This window comes from Pleurodeles waltl, chromosome 9 (genome assembly GCF_031143425.1).
Source record: "Pleurodeles waltl isolate 20211129_DDA chromosome 9, aPleWal1.hap1.20221129, whole genome shotgun sequence".
Classification (NCBI taxonomy): domain Eukaryota; kingdom Metazoa; phylum Chordata; class Amphibia; order Caudata; family Salamandridae; genus Pleurodeles; species Pleurodeles waltl.
In genome coordinates this window covers 972,870,382-972,887,825 of record NC_090448.1, presented here as the reverse complement: position 1 = coordinate 972,887,825, position 17,444 = coordinate 972,870,382, and the positions used below count along the sequence as shown (strand labels likewise).

At 41.7% G+C, this 17,444-nt stretch overlaps 1 protein-coding gene across 1 annotated transcript in view; it reads right to left on the bottom strand.

Moving 5' to 3' along the window:
* SPTLC2 (serine palmitoyltransferase long chain base subunit 2) overlaps positions 1 to 17,444 on the bottom strand; it is a 327,100-nt gene that overhangs the window by 5,095 nt on the left and 304,561 nt on the right. The window lies entirely within an intron of this gene.

Below are 17,444 nucleotides of genomic sequence, written 5' to 3'. Positions count from 1 at the left end.
GCCCAATCACTGGGTACGTTCAATAAGAAGAGCCCTGTTACAGGCAGTCCACTCTTTGGGTGACACAAAACAAGACAGAAATCATAAGTACTCAAACTCTGAGCAAGACAAATTATCCCAGAGAAAAGTATAAGGACTAATAACTAGCAGGTAAAGACCACTGCTGCACATGAAAACAATATTAGAGGCACCAGCAGGATACAAAGGGTAAGATTAATGAAGTGTAGAGTGAAATGTTCTATTGGCGCTCAGTTCCTGGTCCAGCATACCCAATGGATAACTAAAGGTTATACAGTTCACTAACATTCCACCCAACATTCTAGAAAGGATTAGCGAGAAAACAGGATTGCCAGGAAGATTTACGCTTTACCTTTATAAAAAAATCAACAAATGCAATATAAAAAATAATACAGAAGGGACGGTAACATGTGATTCCTTGTCACATTTTATGCTATTCAAACTTTTTAGGCAACCTCTTCTCACTTTACCCTCTTCACCTCCCCAATTCTCTGCCATTTGTATCTCCTCTTACCTTACCACCAATTGATGAAATACCACCACTCACACTATTTGCAGATTCCATACTCTCATGTCCTTATTCTCACAGGGTTGAACAACTTTTCTTGTGTCAGAAGAGGCAATTTTATTGTACTCTGTCATTTTGCCAGATTTGCAAATATTTTTTAATCCATGCCAAAGCTCCATTTACCACAATACTGACCATTCCCTTTTTATTTACTTTTCTTCTGTGTCCCCCACAGAGAATCTGTCTGGCCTCATTTCTCAGTACTTCCAACACAACCAGCTGTATGGTGTCAACCTTGATGCAATCACCCTCCAGGTGTTTCCAATCTTGTCCTAAACTCTAAATTCATCCCTATCGCAATACTGCTCCCGAGCGTCCCATCCACGATAATACAAAACTGCAGGTTTGTGAAGTATAGTTATTTTTCTTAAAATACGCATCTACCTCACTCAAATCTCCATGTACCCCATTGTTAGTAAGCAGCTCACACTGATAACCATCATCGAGGAAAAGAGAAAAATATTTCTAAGAAACATAACTCAGAGGTAATATCAATTGTCACTTTGTATTCCAGTTACTTAGTGAAGTAGTCCTATGGAGAAAGCACATACACTGTGGCAGACCTCGTTCGGAAGGCCCAGGGGCAGGCAGGTACTACTGAGCCAGAGTCTGTTTTACTATGGCACCGTAAGCTGGGGCCAGTACGATCCTTTCCACACTTGATCCTTAATGTTAGTGAGATGAGCCATCTCAGGGAGGTTAGTGTGGGGGTACTGAGGCTCAGGAATTAATCTCACCCACAAGCAGTGTAATAGGATCAATGCTGAGCCCAGTGTGATGCAAAAAAAATAAAATCCACCAAAGTCAACCACATCCAACAATGCATGATTACCCATTTCAAGGGTGAGACTATGTGCTTTCAGTCGCCTCTGACAACTAGTCCAATTACCCCTCCTGTTCCTGTTAGGATTCCCTCCTCCATTCTCTGGGTAGCCCCCCTTCACCCCACCAGAGATCGAGATAAAGTCTAGAGGGAGCAACTTGTTCCAATACACCCCACCCCCTCGCATCATACCTCATTTTTAGGTTGTAGCCTACCAGACAACGCAGCTGTCTAGATTGATGACACATCTTGGGGACATTCAGAAAGCTGACCTGGGAATGCATTCTGCCCATTGCTTGCATTGGCTCTGTGGTTTGTAACTCACACAAGCTTGAGTTCCTACCTTCCTGTGCCAAAACCTTAATTACAGTATCCTTCCAAGTGCTCCCTTACTATAAACAGGCCTGTAAATCTTGTTCTTATCTCGTCACATTTGCTGTACATTCAAAGACCGGGGTCAAATTTGAGGTGCTTTCTTCCGAAGGGGCTTGTTTACTTTTCTTTCTCCGAAATCAAAATGAGAGGATTTATTTGAAAATCTTGCTGGATATTGCGAGCAGGAAAGAGTTTTTTTCTCGCACACAATATTTAAACGAACTGTGTATTCAGGATATATAAGAATTAGGAACACAAATGAAGCCCATATTTGGTTATTTCTGAAGTATGTTGAAAACAAATACTTTAATCAGATCTACACAAATCATCTGTGCACTGTATAGTTTTATTAGTAAAACGTATGCCGGTACAAATGTAATGTTAATTTCAACTAAAAAAGTGTTGTCTGTAATGGCAGTGCACTACCACACCATGAATATTCCACTCTGCAACACTGTACTCTACACTCTGCATCAAACCACTTTACACCACTGCACTCTGCACTACTCCTTTCTATGCCACTGCACTCTACACCACTTCAAGCTACACCTCTCTACTCTACCCTGTCCCACTCTACTCTATGCCAAGGCCCTCTATACCACTCCAATTTAAGCCAAATCAATCTACTCTGCACAACTTCACTCAATGCCCATGCACTCTATGCCAATCCACTGCATGCCATTCTAATCTACTCTACTCTACGCCATTACACTCAATGCCACCCTGCAGCACTCCACTGTACGCCACTTCACTCTTCTCTGAAACAAACTATTCAATGCCACTGCACTCTGTGAGGCCACTCTTTGCCATTGCATTCTATGCCACTCTACTCTTAACCACAGCACTCTACACAACTACACTGTCACTGCACTCTGTACTCCATGCCACTGCTCCCTGTGCACCTCTACACTACTGCACTGCCACTTTACTCTGCAACACTGCACTCTCCACCTCTCTACTATGCACAACTTCACTCTCCGTCACTCTATGCATGCCACTCTACTCAACTCCACACTGCCACTCATATATATGACACGCTCTGCCACTCACAACATTTTACCACGCTCGTCACCATTCCACTCTACGACACTCCATGTCACTCCCCACTACGTCACTAACATTTAGTCATGCTGAACAGCAGCAACCCTGGTGTACAGCATGGCTAAAACACATTGGCAAAGCCATTAGGTTTTGCAATAGAGAGCAATTAGCTTTGTCAATGCTCGTTGGTCATAGCACTCAGTCTCTCTGGCCCAGGCCTGATCAGTCTCTCTCACAGCACGGAAGTAGCAACACACCACATTCAGCCTTCCTATAGCAGAGAGATCTCACTGGTTAAAGGGAACTTCTAGGCGGCACATGGCAGTCTTCCAAAGCTTTGTGACAGCCAGCTTTGCAGCAGACTGCTCAGAGGCTCGCGTCAGGAGCAGAGGGTTCTGTCAGTGGCCCTCTTTCAGGCACCTGGCTGTGGGTCACCGCTCACTCCAACACCGCTGTGGGTGCCTGGCTCACAATGGAGCTTACTCTGACACACCAGTGAGTATGCTTCTTCTTGAGCGCAATGGTCACATGCCCACCGGTTATTCTTTGGCATGGCAAACACCAGGTGCGATATTCAGCACAAAGTGTCTCAAGGCAACAATGTTGATTCTTCATGAGGCACCCTAGGGCCACCTCTCTAGTCACTTGGTCTTCTAGACTAGTCCTGATCCAGTGGTACATTTGGGCAGTACAGTGGTCACACAATCCAACTGTGGGCACAAAGACCACTAACAGGCAGTCGGGCCTACCACCTGGACGTGCAGCAGCAGGTGGATTGGTGACTATGACTGGGATAAGGGACAAGATGGCACTGCCTGGGTCTGGCAGTACCATGATTCTTCCAAGCCCACTTGCTTAGCAAGTCTCTGTCAGACAGACCCTACGCCAGGGTTAATTACATCTATCCCAGGATTAGCTGCTCCTGAAAGTTTGGCGCTTCTTACCATTGCTCAAAGGCAGTATGTCTTGGCACCTAGGACAGTCTTATTCCTCCTTCAGATCCAACTGCAGTATATGTTCCCTTCCATCATGGTAGCTGGCCGTCAAGGTGGCAGCAAACCTTGGCTGCATATCAGTCTGAGTACTCTGCAGAGTTCCCCCTCCTCTGCAGAAGAGACCACAACGAAGGGCTTTGGGCTCTCATCTTAATACCAATTTCACAGGCAAAATATGTATATTCCAGGACTGTTTTCTTACAACCGGTTTGGGACGGTTTCAGTTCTGTGTGTCTTGATCAGGGCATCTTCCAGACCTGCCTATTGTCTGCAATGCTGCTCTGCCCAGCAGGACAGTCTCTTGATGGAGTACCCAACACAGAAGTACAAAGAGGTGTGAGCAGTCTGGGCCAGGCTATTTATATCCCCTCCTCACAGAGCTCAGGAAGAGAGACAAGAATCTGTTCCCCTTCAATTGACTCCCTTTGCTAACAACAGATATTGCCAAATGCATCAGGAAGACCCCTGACATTTCTAAAGAAAGCCTGTATCCTCTTTTCTCAACATGGTGTCTAGTGTAATGATGTGTGAGGAATTGCCCTTTCACTGCTAAAAAACATGCCATCCCACTCATCTTTCATCATCCAACACTTATTACATTTGCCTCTTTTTAGGTCTGACTTGACAGCGGTGTTGTATGCAAGACGTCTTATTACCATCGCTTGAAAATATAAACAGAGTGGACTTTGGCTTCATCCAGAGTAGTATTACTCTCTCAACACATGCTATTGGCTGTTCGGTATATCATTCCGCCTCTCTTTCAGTATGTGGTGTTGCCACATCGAGGGACTATTTTTCATCTCAGAAGAGCATAGAATCACCACACATCAAATGCTTTATCTCAACAAGGCACTTTACACAGAAAGCAATGTTTTTGCTTTATTTCTTCACTGCTACATGCTTTTTGAAGGTTTATTTAGAACCCATATTGCAAACCAGATCTATTGGTATTGCGAGTGGTTGTTTCTTCTTGCCATTCCTTTCCATTGATAACTTGGTTTTCATTAATTCCTCATCCTTATCCATCACTCTCATTGTTTCTCTTTTGTAATAGTTCCTTTATCCACACAGGACGCCACAAACATTTTGTCCTCCTCTTCCCATTCCTCCTATCACAAACCAATCTAAGCCATCAACAGCTTTTTTTTTTGTTTAACTCAGAACATTCCTTACTAGAAGATTGTGCTCTTGCAGTTGTGATACCCACTTACATATCCTCTATAAACCACCTACCTACCCTTTGACTTCTAGTTCTTCCATAAATGGCTTGTGGTGGGATTATATTTTGAAGTCTCTACCCGACTGAAAATGTCTAAACTTTCATACTCCTCAATACAATGTTGACGCCTCTTTTCCTATGCACTGCATCTTACTTCAAGTCGCTTTAACAATGTCGGTGCAAACGCTGTGGTAGTGCTTCTTAAACTATCTTGAGAGACTGCACCCAGCCCTGTCCAGTTAGCATCGGATATCAACAGACAGCTATGTCTTGCGTCAAACTGCATTGACGAAACCCTCCTCAAATTATGTGGTTCAAACAAATGTCACTGCTTTTCTGTTTTTTCTGAGAGCAATTGTTCTAGGTGCCAAGTTATCAACAAATTTCATGTAAAAAATCCTTAAACCCCCAAAAAATATTTTATTAGATTTAAGTGTGCTGAATATAGTTTTCCCTAAGTTGTCTTTTGCACCGATTCCCCTCCACTAATCACATTACCTGGCAGGTACTTAATCTTTTTACCATTCACCTTAGGTTTATGTAACTTTAGTGCCCCCTTCTCTTTCAAAGTATCAGTAACTCTTCTTAGTCTTCTATCATGTTCCTTTCCCTCCTATCAACATATCACCTTGAAAAACAGTACACAATGTGTACACATGAACAACTGGGGCATCACCCTGTGTAACACCCAGGTGGCTGACAAGGCCACAGCATCCTGCAAAACCTAAACACCCCATTGATGTTACAAAAGCGGTCTATTGTTTCAACCCAGGATGCAGTCAGACCAAGTGCTATAAATATAGAAGTCCCAAAGTGCTCGAAAGAAAACACTGGCTCACAATTGAGGGATTGTTTTTTAAGAGCAAGGGCCCTTTGTTAGACCGCGAGGGGTGACTTCCCTGTATTTAGCACTGTGCAGCAGATACTGCATACAGCATTACTTTTGTAGGGTCGCAGTGTCAGGCAACGGAGAATTTTGGGCTTAGCCTTGTCATATGAAATCAGTGGCTGTCACTCAGTCTGCACTATGAGCACAACTTAAACCCGCTTGTTATGCTGGAGACTAGTAGGAATGAGGCTAACCAGTAACAGTGCCTTTGTCTGCTTTCTACACTTAACCTTGGCTCCTTTTAATAGGTCATTCTGTACCGAGATGGGATAGCAAGAAGCTAGAAAGTGATATTTTGCTAATGCTGTCTGTGTCTCTTTCTACCTGTCAGACAAGTTCACTCTCCAGCTGAACAAGATCACCAGGCAGCATGTATCCACAGCAGACAAGTGAGTGAAGCAGCACAGATCCAACTGGTTCTGCATAGCAGCCTCACAGGCAGCTTTTGCATTTACCTCTGGGACGAAGGACGCTTGAGTGGCAGAGGAGGATCCTGTTTTAAATCCATATCCCACTGAAGGGAGTGCCAGATCTCTCCATGTCAGCAGAATATTATGTTCCCAGTCCCAGGATTCCCTTCAACTATCGTAATATGGTGGGGTTATCCCCGAGAAGCAAACAAACTACATTCAGAAAAATGCAATAAAATGCAAAGACAAGTCCAATGAAAGCCCCAGACTTGTAACATTACAGTGGAGAGCTCCGTTAATATTCTCTCTCTCTCTCTCTCTTTCTCTCTCTCTCTCTCTCAGAAGATTTGGAAACAGGAGGAATCCAGCCATCCTCCTCCACCCTTTGTGTGACAGGGTGCCCATTGAAGGCATGGTACTATAATGGTTCAAAATCTACCAGTCAAACAGCACCTAGGGCATAAAAAAGGTAACTCTCCGCATCAAAAGCTGTTCTATTTAGAGTACAGCAAGGTTGCATACTAGCTCCCAAACTATTCCACTTACGTGATACACCTCTAGGGGACATTTTTCCCACAGCAGATATCAAATGTCATCAGTATTCAGATGATACTCAACTAAGTGTTGCCAAAACCTTCTAAACACTATAATAACTTTAAAAAGTGACAATGTCAAGGAAGAAGCTCAAACTGAACCCACACAAGACAGAATTCCTATAACAACACCTGTCAGATCAGACAAATTAGATTGGCAAACTACAGGCCTTAAACTTCTTTCCATAAAATTATAAACTCAGCCACATGTCTAGGATTGCAGTTAGATAAATCCTTCCTTCTTTAACTTTATATTAAAACATCACCAAAGTTCTAGATTCCACCTGAAACTGCTCAACATATGAATCTAACCCTGGTTCTACTGTCAACGGTGTATACAACACACACATCTCTATATTACACTAGATGTGCTTCTCTTAATTTATTATGTATTCAATTGGTAACTTGCTAAAGTGCAGTTTGTTTGGCACTATCAAAGTTTTGGGCCGGCAAACGATGAGGGGCGGTATGGGGCATCAGCTGGAAGTGAAATGGCAAATAATTGCTGGTTTAATCATAGATGCTGCTCAAAGCAGCTAAGATTCTGAACTTCTGTTGAGCACTCCCAAAATGAGGAAAACCTTTGTACACATTCAAAGACCTGGTGGCCGTCAGCAGGCTCAGGTTCCACGTTTCAGCAAGTTGTACAAGTTTGTACGGTGTAAGTGAAATCAATCGATTTTGACATTCCAGGCTTTTTGGCCTGAAGGCGAGTGACTAATCACAGGGACAGCTTTTGTGCTTACTCCATCGTATTTCCTTAAAGTCTAACTGCAGTCTGTTTGATAAGTGTTACCACCTTCAAAAGATATTTTGAAAAACATGCCATGGTTTGTGATGTCAGACCTTTCATGCAAAACAGGATTGCTTGGCGACAGGATCTAATGCAGTCTGAATTGTAAACATTTCAGAGATAAATATTACGCCAAGGAAATAGAACTAGGCAGATACACAGTATACTGAGAAAGCCTTCCCAAGGATATTGGCGAAGTCCACACTCTTTGTTCTCCATTGGCTTGTGCCATTTTGGAAGTGCGTCGATTGATGGTAGAAACCCAAATCTGACTTTAAGAAATTATTATATGTAAAAATAAGATTGCTCAAAGTGGAGTTCATTAAATTTTGTGCAATCAGTGCCTTCTAGGTGTTAGTCATCCATGCGTGGTCGCGCATGGATGAACCTGAATTTGGCTTTGTCTTTTCACCAGGAAAGCTGCTTGATTTGTTTGTTCAACACTAGCTTGAATGACTGGTGAGGTAAGCTAGTATGCCAGAGGTGTCGCCTTTCCAGATGTTTAATTGATGCTGTTATTTTCCCAGACCAGAAATTTACATTCAGGGGCATATTTAATAAAACTTCTTGTCATAACAATGCTCTTAGTGTATTTGGTTTTGCATTCCTCAAGAACGATGCGTATTTAAGGAAAGACACTTCTTGTACCAGTTCTCGTCCTGAAGGCCACATTCCAGTCTGATTTGCGCTGTGGAGGTGCTTTGGGGCAGGAAGAAGATAGGGTGTAAATCTTTGGTCTGTGCAATATTCAAGACGCTTGTGAATTTTCCAGGAAAGATGTCCAGGATGTATATCAATTTTGGTAGGACCTTTGCTTCTATCACTATAAGCAAGGGCTGCCAAATTGGAGTCTGAAATTTAGTTGCCAGGGACAGAAGTGCTGCAATTTGTGATGCCACCCTCGCTTTCAGTGGGTTTAGGTGCAGGCAATGGAACCAGCAGTCATGCAGCCATACACCTCCGTACTTATAATTTCTGCTTCTACCCACAGAGCTTTCCCCACAGTACCATGTATTTTCCTTGAATATCCTTTTGCCAAAATGAGTAACTCTGTTTTCTTAAGGTTTATGGTCAGCTCATTGGTCGAGAAGTATTGATGCAAAGCGGTTAACAAATTTTGCAAGCCTGTGTCCGAAAGATTCAACAAAACAATGTTGTCTGCATAGATTAATGCAGTTGAGGATGGGAGTGGTTAGAATTCAGTTGGGCGCTCAAATAAACCAAGTTTAAATTAAAAAAAGTCGGGGTCAACCTGCACTCTTGTTTTATACCTCTATCAGAACCCTAATGTTCGACCCTAATTACCCCAAGTGTAACCCTAGCCCAGTTGTGAGAGTATTCCTTTTAGAAGGTTCAGAAAGAATTTCCATTCAAATCGTTTTCTCCAAAGGCAGCTTCTGCTGACTAAATTGAATACTTTAGTGAGGTCTACAAAGCAGGTATTAAGGGATAATTCTTTCCTTGTATATTTTACAGTTAGCATGGCCAAGGCGGTCAAGTTATCAATGTTGCTCAATGCTCGATGGAAACTCGTTTGGTTTCATGGTATTAAATTTGATTTTGTTCCCCAGGATTCCAGTTCCTCAAGTAGTAGACCTGCTAATATATTTGCATCAATTTTTAGGGGTGCAATCATGCAGTACCTATCAGGGTTCCCATATGGGCCTTTCTGATAAACAGGATGTACAATTGCCACTTTCCATGAATCTGGAACCCTGTTTTTCATAAGGCAGTTATTGTATATTCTGCCTAGATGGCTGCTCCAGAACACTTAATCATTCTTAAATGGTGCTGCAGGCAGGCCATTTGGGCCCAAAGCCCCACTACTGCTTCTGCATTCCTGTATTCTTGCTTCGATCTTTTGTTCAGTAAAGTTTAGTCATGGACGCCCACTGGATGTGCTTGACGATATTTTGTTTCTATTTGGGTTCCTATATAATTTGGAGATGTGCTCTAGCCACTTTTCTTCGGGCACCGTGTTTCCAGGTGCTCCTGCAAGCCCTTGCTCGAGTTGATGAATGATGAACCGTAGAGGTTTGCTGTTATTTGCCTTACAAGCCTCCAGAATTCTTGTCCACTCCTGGACCATATGGGCTTGCTTGGCCTCCTTTACTGCCTTTTTGTACTCTTATTTCATAGAATGTTTTGGGGTAGGCACCTGCTATATGTTGGGACTTCAGATTTCCAGCAGCTCTGTAAATTTGCTGCTTCTGTTGCCTTAAGGCCTTGATGTACCATTTTTGTATCATCTGCTCGAGGATCTACCGATGTTAAGGACCCAGCTGTTTTTTTTTTCAGTAATACCTCCATGGTATCCCATTTAGAGATGGAGTTTGATTCTTCCCCTTGGTCAGTTGGCAAGCTCACTTTCCATTTTTCATAGTTTTTCAAGGCTACTGGTCCATCTTATTTGCTGCCAATGACTACCGGATTCTTGCGCATAAAGAGTTTTCATACGGTCCGTGCACTGGTTATTGTTCAATATTTTCGTGATCTGAGGATGATGGCCATTCTCGCATCTAACCTCTATGTGAAAGATCTGAAAGTCGAATACAGAGCAAGATGTGAAGGCGTAGTCCAAGATAGACTCAGAATTCCTTAACTGGTTTTGCACTGCCATTGGTGAGTCAGTGGGGGTTCTGCCCTTAAGGGCACATAGCCTCAGAGCCTCCATAACACGCAGGAGGATGTGATCAGTTTTGTTGATATTCATTAACTGCAATACCTGCATTTGAATTTCTAACCTCGTGTCTTGGATCCTTTCTTTAGTGCTTCTCTTGTAGTAGTTTGCAATGGTTAAAGTCTCTGGTAATAATGCATGTTATTTCCCAAGGGGTGACTCATAATTCTAATTATTTTCTCTCTGTGGCTTTAATTAGATTTTGTTTCTGTGCAGTGTTAGGATTTACGTAAATATTGACTATTATAAGTGAGGTCACCCGCGACCCGGAGTTCCAGTTGGTGATGTTTGTTGCCAACATGTGGTTGATCTTCAGATTTATTTGGCTTGCATTAAAGATTTTGCCAGTTGTTATGTAAGTTGACAAGCTGCCTGTCAGGTGCCCTGTGGTCTTTGCTTTTTCTATTAGATTTGTAAACCCCACATATCTTGGAAGTGGGTTTTCAGCTTCACACCAGGTTTCTTGGAGGCAGAGAACGTCAAACTTGTGCAGAAACTGTTCCAAGCCCGGCTCCTGGGCCAGTTTGCCGGCCCTGGCTATATTTCACAAGATTATCTTAGTGGTTGAAGATAGAGTCAATATTGCTTTGTATTGGCTGAATTTTCAGAAATTTTCCCGAATTAGGTGCTTGAAGTGCAGCACCTTTTCCTCCAGCTGTGTCAGGACTGTTGGTAATCTACTGGCCAGTTTGTCCTCTCATGTTGTAGATTGGGGATCCTGCAGTGCCATGTGCCTGGGAGGCCAGAGACAATGACAATGGAGAATGGCCTGGAGAAGTACAGCATCGCACCACTGAGCATGCAGTAGCACTGATCCCTTGCTTCCAGGCCAATTGCCTGTTGGAGAGCCCCTTCCATTCCCCCCCACCCCCCCACCCCCCCAAGCTGGCTAAGAAATTATGGATATTTTTCAATCTCTATTTTTGTCAGCTTTATCCCCCAGTTTTCAAGCACTTTTGCCTCGATTGCAGAAACACACTCAAGTGCATCATCTGTATAATTTACAGATTAAAAAAATGTTGATTTTTAGATCAAAAGTGAATTAAAACAATCTACCACACGTGTTGCTGTGCAGTGGAATGCCCTTTGCGAAGGTTAACTGATCACCTTTCAGTTGTGGACTGCTGTGCTCGTATGTTAAACTGACACTATTGCGATGAAACCTTTATCCAGTGTTAACATATTCAACAGTGTCACAATAATGAAGTCATACTGGCAACAAGATAGGACGCTTTCTGATGTATAATTTGTCTTTTACTGAGCATAGTTTTGTCAACCTTGCTACACAAATTGGTCTGCCCATCCCGCTGGTGGCTCGGTAAAAATCCAACTGGCTTAACACTGTGCTCCATATGTCCTACCTTTACCGTCCCCCATAACTCAACATTTCACCTTTGCTGTAAAACGCTCTGCCACCCTATAGGTCCTAGCAGCGCTAAATTAAGAACTGTTAAATAAAAATAAACAGTTACTGATTAAGCTACAGTCAAACATCGGCCCTACAGCCACGCAAAGTACCAGTTTCTGTAAACATATTTTGGGGTGTTAGGAACTGACTGACTTGAGAGGTGAGAGCCTTGGACTGACTGCTTGGTCTGTATGAATATTCAAGCACCGAGTTCTGGAAACATTTGCATAAATACGTCAAACATTTATTTTTCCTCGTTTTTCAACCGACGCAAACAACGGTTTACATCAAAGCCAGAAATAGCAGGTAAGGGTGTGTAAAAGAGAACAAAAAAGAGGGGAATATGGTTTTCCAGCTCTCTGGCTTTACTAATAATTTCTAAAGGGTGCCCAACTCAATCTAACCTGAACATTCCCCTGAAAAGTCAGGTGCTGGCATAAGTAGTTATTCTTTCTTAAAGACAGATTGCTTGAAGGCTGAGAAAGCTAATTCAACCCTATTTTCAGCACAATATTGGCATCTGCTTATACTCAACTAGGACAATGCAGCCATCCTATTAGTTCAGTTTGCCTGCTTCCAACCCGCTGTCTTATATTTTATGAAAATACATGCTGCATCCACTTAAATGGCCTGAGAGCAATACTTAATTTAAGGCACTAAACCAGCAAGTATGGCAAAGTGTTCATGACTTTTTGCGGCCTGCAGCACAACACTACCTAGCATGATGACCATCTAGCTAATGTTCGGCAAGGGAAATTGTCAATTAAGACCTACTAACCTTCTCAAGTCAATGCATAAACTGATATCTTTCTTGAATACCTATGGAGTGACCCCATTCACAACCCTCTAGAGCAGCGGTTCTTAAACTTTTGACTTCTGTGGATCCCCATTCAATCACTATTGGAATCGGGGACCCCCACAAAGTCACTACTGGAAGCTGGGGACCTACCCTGGGCTAAGTAATTTCTATGATTCACAAAAACTAGTATACACCTAACAAATGTTCAATTATTGAAATATTTTGTTTAGTTCACAATCAACTATAGAAAAGGTTTTTTATATTTCCATTTGTGCTTCTTCATTTGTATGAACTTTGTTAGTTTAATGTATTAATTTTAATATTTATGTAACGCTGTTGGGAATCACCTGAGTAGGCCTCGCGAACCCCCCAAGTGTCCTCAGACCTTAGATTAAGAATTACTACTCTAGAGAGTAAATGATTTGCTCTTCACAAATCCTCTCTTAACTGCCTCTCAAACTAATGAGAAATACTGCCTTAAGGGTAACTTGAGCACAAAAAAAAAATCAAAATTCATATTATCGCATCTCCTTGATACTAACATGTCTTTATTTTAGAACTTATGATCCGCTACATAGTCTAATTTGAGCTCCAATCTCTTCTAATGCTGCCATCCCAAAAATGTGTCTCTTTTCTTTGGGTGCATAAATGCTTCACATTATTCCTGGTACTGAAAGGATTTATTTCGAATCAAAACAGCCACAACACATCTGTGGGATACCTTTCTCAACCGCCTCACCCGATTGCTTCCCTTTGTTCTATTTTCCCTTCAACATATTATTATAGCCTGGTTTGGATATTACTTTCAGTCTGGGACCAGAGTCTATGATCACAATATTGGCTGAGCTTACATACCTCTTCCCTGGGACTTATAAGTAACACATTCTGTTACAATACTTCACTTATTTCAACTATTCCATATTTGGTCTGCTTGAGCCATAATACTTGCGCGATGGGCCTCGTCACACGTATTGAACTTGATGTCCCTCAAAACTGGCAAAATGTTTCTCAATTACACACCAATAAACAGCACTTTTTACCCTCACTCACTCTACTTTTGCACGGCTTTCTCGTATTCTTAGTCTAGTGTTATGCCACTTAGATATGGAATGTCTAGTCCTATCACTTTCAATCTGCAACGAATGATACTGATTTACTCACTTTTTGCAACCTCCAGGTCCTCACAGTGTCCTGAATTATCCTTCAGCCTTAAGTTTTAAGCACCTTGGACTGGATACAATTGAGCATAAACTGATTTCTAAACTTCTTCTCAGAAACTGTTCTAAACTAGCACATTTTGACTAACTTACTTAAAACAGTTACATAGTTTTTAATTGATTCCCTACTATTCTGTTTACGCATCTCAAAATAGTGCCTCTTCTGAACTACCACAATTGAGACAAATAGAGGCTTCCGGTTTTCTATACAAAAATCTCAAATTTATTCATCTCTTCCTCGCCTTCATTTTCAGGCAAACTTTCAGAAATATCCTTACCCACTGCAAGATTAATGTGACACCTCTCTCAAATTTGTTTGGCTTGCAAACAGTGTGAAAATAATGCTTGAACAACTTTAATCTATTTTATGCAAAAGCAAGTGAAAAGAGACTAACAGAAAAGGGGGCACTAAAGGTGCTCACTTAAATGTTGCCCTTCATCCTCCCCACATCACCCATACTGATGCCTACTCCGCTCAACTTGAAGAGCAGATGAGAAAATTGGCCCTGAAATTCATCCTAGTAAATGAAGTTTTTACTTGCAATCCCAGAATGCCACACTATAGAAAATTACAGTATTCTAATTACAGTTGTAGAAATAAAATTGTTGAAGGACATTATGACCCAATTCAAGAACAGCCCATAATGCTTGAAAAGGCATGGAGTGAGAGTTTACTGTAACTACAGAAACTGGATGCTGAATTTACTAGTACAGCATGAATGCGAACAGTTCATCATGTTCATGTGAGAACAGTATTTCCAATCTATTGGACGATTCTTCAAAGTTGACTGAAGACCAAAGATCCTTATAAGATGATGAAAACGAATTTACAGATATCAGTTTGAGGTTTGCTTAGGGAGGAAATTGCTAATGTATCCAAGACATATCTAACATCCTGCAACAGGCCTAATCCTGACTTGCTCCACTTACCATGCTTTAGTCTGACTGATTTCAGAAAAACATTGCTATTACCAAACCTCCAAATTGAGGGCAGCTATATCTTAGGGGTCAGTTACCGAATTTACAAAGCCAAAACACCCATCTGATCCACACAATATACCGGCAGTTTAAGATGCACAAATAATATAATATGCACAACACAAGCTAAGATGATCTATGTCTAGAGATGAGAAGCTACAGTCAACCATTTCTTCTCTCGCTCACCCCGTAAAACCTGAACGCTGATTAAGTACTGCGTGGCGCAATCTCATCTTTCAGAAATAATTTCATTTAAAAATTCCTTATGATTGAATCCCGACCATTCACAACACCCATCTATCTCACGATGACTTCTTAGCGATCAAACCTACTCTCTCTAAGAGGTCACTTTGCCTCAGCAATTCAACCAATTTGACAAATACTTATGTCTACAAGGCCATGATTACTATCTTACACAGACTACACATCTGATTCACTAATGCAGAACGTTCTTTAGTTAGGAACCAGCACTCTGGTACGTTTAGGCCATGCTCACAAATTAGGCAGATGTCTACTTAGTTAACACGAGACTGGCTTTAAGGCATCTTCCGCTGGTACTTCATGTCTGCATCTCATCTGATCCATTAACTGACTTGAACCAGTTACCTAAGATCAAACGTGCTTCTATAGGCCATTTCCATCTTTTTTTTTTCACTAACTGTTTTTGGATAACTGGTGTAAACACATACGTTTTTGCACTTAACACTATTAATCTAATTTGCTACATGGTAATTCACACCCATAATCGTAGAGACCCTTCTGGAACAAGATCTGCAGAATGCTCTGATGGCAGTTAGAACCTGGTTTGCTATATGAAACCAAACATTAAATAAATATAATGCAGTTCAGAAAAGCAGAGCGTCTAAACAATGAAAGCATAAGAACAAGATACCCTTTTAATTCATATAATGAAAATATAAAAGTTATGGATAGATAGGAGCAATGGATTACTGGGGTGAAGCCTGTGGTTTTAGTCAAGTCAAAGGATGTAGGACCACTAGTACAGGTGTGTGATCTCAAATGACCGAGCGCATACTCTTCATTCTCCTTGCACCTTGATTAAACTGCTATAGCCCAGCATGTAAAAAACAACACTGATAGAGGTCAGCACAGAGCATATTTAGTTTTAGCAACACAAAAGGATGATGGACGGAGTGCTGAACAATGCAGACACTCACCCCCAGTCACAGATCTGGGTTTAATCCATCGTTCCTTTGCTCACCAGGGCATCACCCTTCAACAGCCAGGCTAGCTTGAATCCAGTAGCACAGTGAGAACGGGACCCATGTCTGGGCATATTTACATAATATCGACCATGTTACACAGTTCATTGCACTTTTTCCGGTTATGTACATAATTGCACTTTTGCCGATAGGTTTCATTACCAGTGAAAAGTCCGGTTAGGAGTTTACAACGCTATCAGCTCTAACACGAGGAAACACGAGACCCGTTGCATTGCAAATGCATGTTTGTTTTTCTCTTCCTCCATCTTTCCCATATGGGTCCACCTACTCGTTAGCCCTGGGAGACCTAGGCCACAGTACCCACAAGGGATCTTGGGTTCGGTACTCACAGGTGACTTAGGGTTCAGTACCCCCAAGTGGCTTAGGCTTTGGTACCCTTGGGGGGGGACCCACTTCTCGGTACCCCCAGGGGCCCTACGGTTCAGTACACTCAGGCGACCTAGGGTGCAGTATATATTCTTTTTAAGTAAGCTGACAACAGAAAAACCAGAAGACTACCGCACATTCCTATATTATAGAATGTTGTTGAGGTGCTCAAACATTCAAAACATGCCCGTTGTCAAGCATGTGTATTGGAACAAGAAGCCTTGTACCAACAAGTTAATTCTGTTAGAAGAAAGAATGGAGCACACAAATAGTAATGTCATTCTATGAATAATGTTCAGATGGTCATGGCTCGTTGAGTATACGAAAGAAACATGGTGTAAATTCCCATCAAGGTGGTATCAATATAATAAGTATTCATTAGACAATTGCAGAAGAGAATCATAGTTAAGTAATTGAATAAATCATAAATATAGAATTTAATGTGGACATAGAAAGTTATCATACAATAATTTATAAAAAAGTGTTGAACAATATCACTATAGTTCCATATCACAAAGCTTATTTGTAAATGAAGTGGATGCACCAACAAAAATACATGTCACATCAACCATCGGGTGATTCATCCACTAAAAAGAGAACATATACAGTCCCACAGATTGATGAAAAGAATGAAATTGTCCACTTGGAAGATTGAAAAGCTGAAAGATAATGTCTTCATCCAATTGACAGAAGGATAGTTCAGTTCATCCAAGTTCAGCCGACACGTGTTTCGTCCTCTAAGGGACTTTATCAAGGCTTAAGGTTTCCAATAATTTTTCAATGTCTTGGTAACCTTCATAGTTTAAGGTAGACGATGTAGGTCAAATGATGTTGAAAAATCTTTGGGAATCTGTGATAGGATTCTCCTAAGATGGAAGTCGAATGGTATGATTCCCAGAGATTTTTCAACATCATTTGACCTACATCGTCTACCTTAAACTATGAAGGTTACCAAGACATTGAAAAATGGAACAGGCATTGGTAGTTTCCCCTGGAACCTGGGCGGGCCACTTTTGTTACTGGGGGGT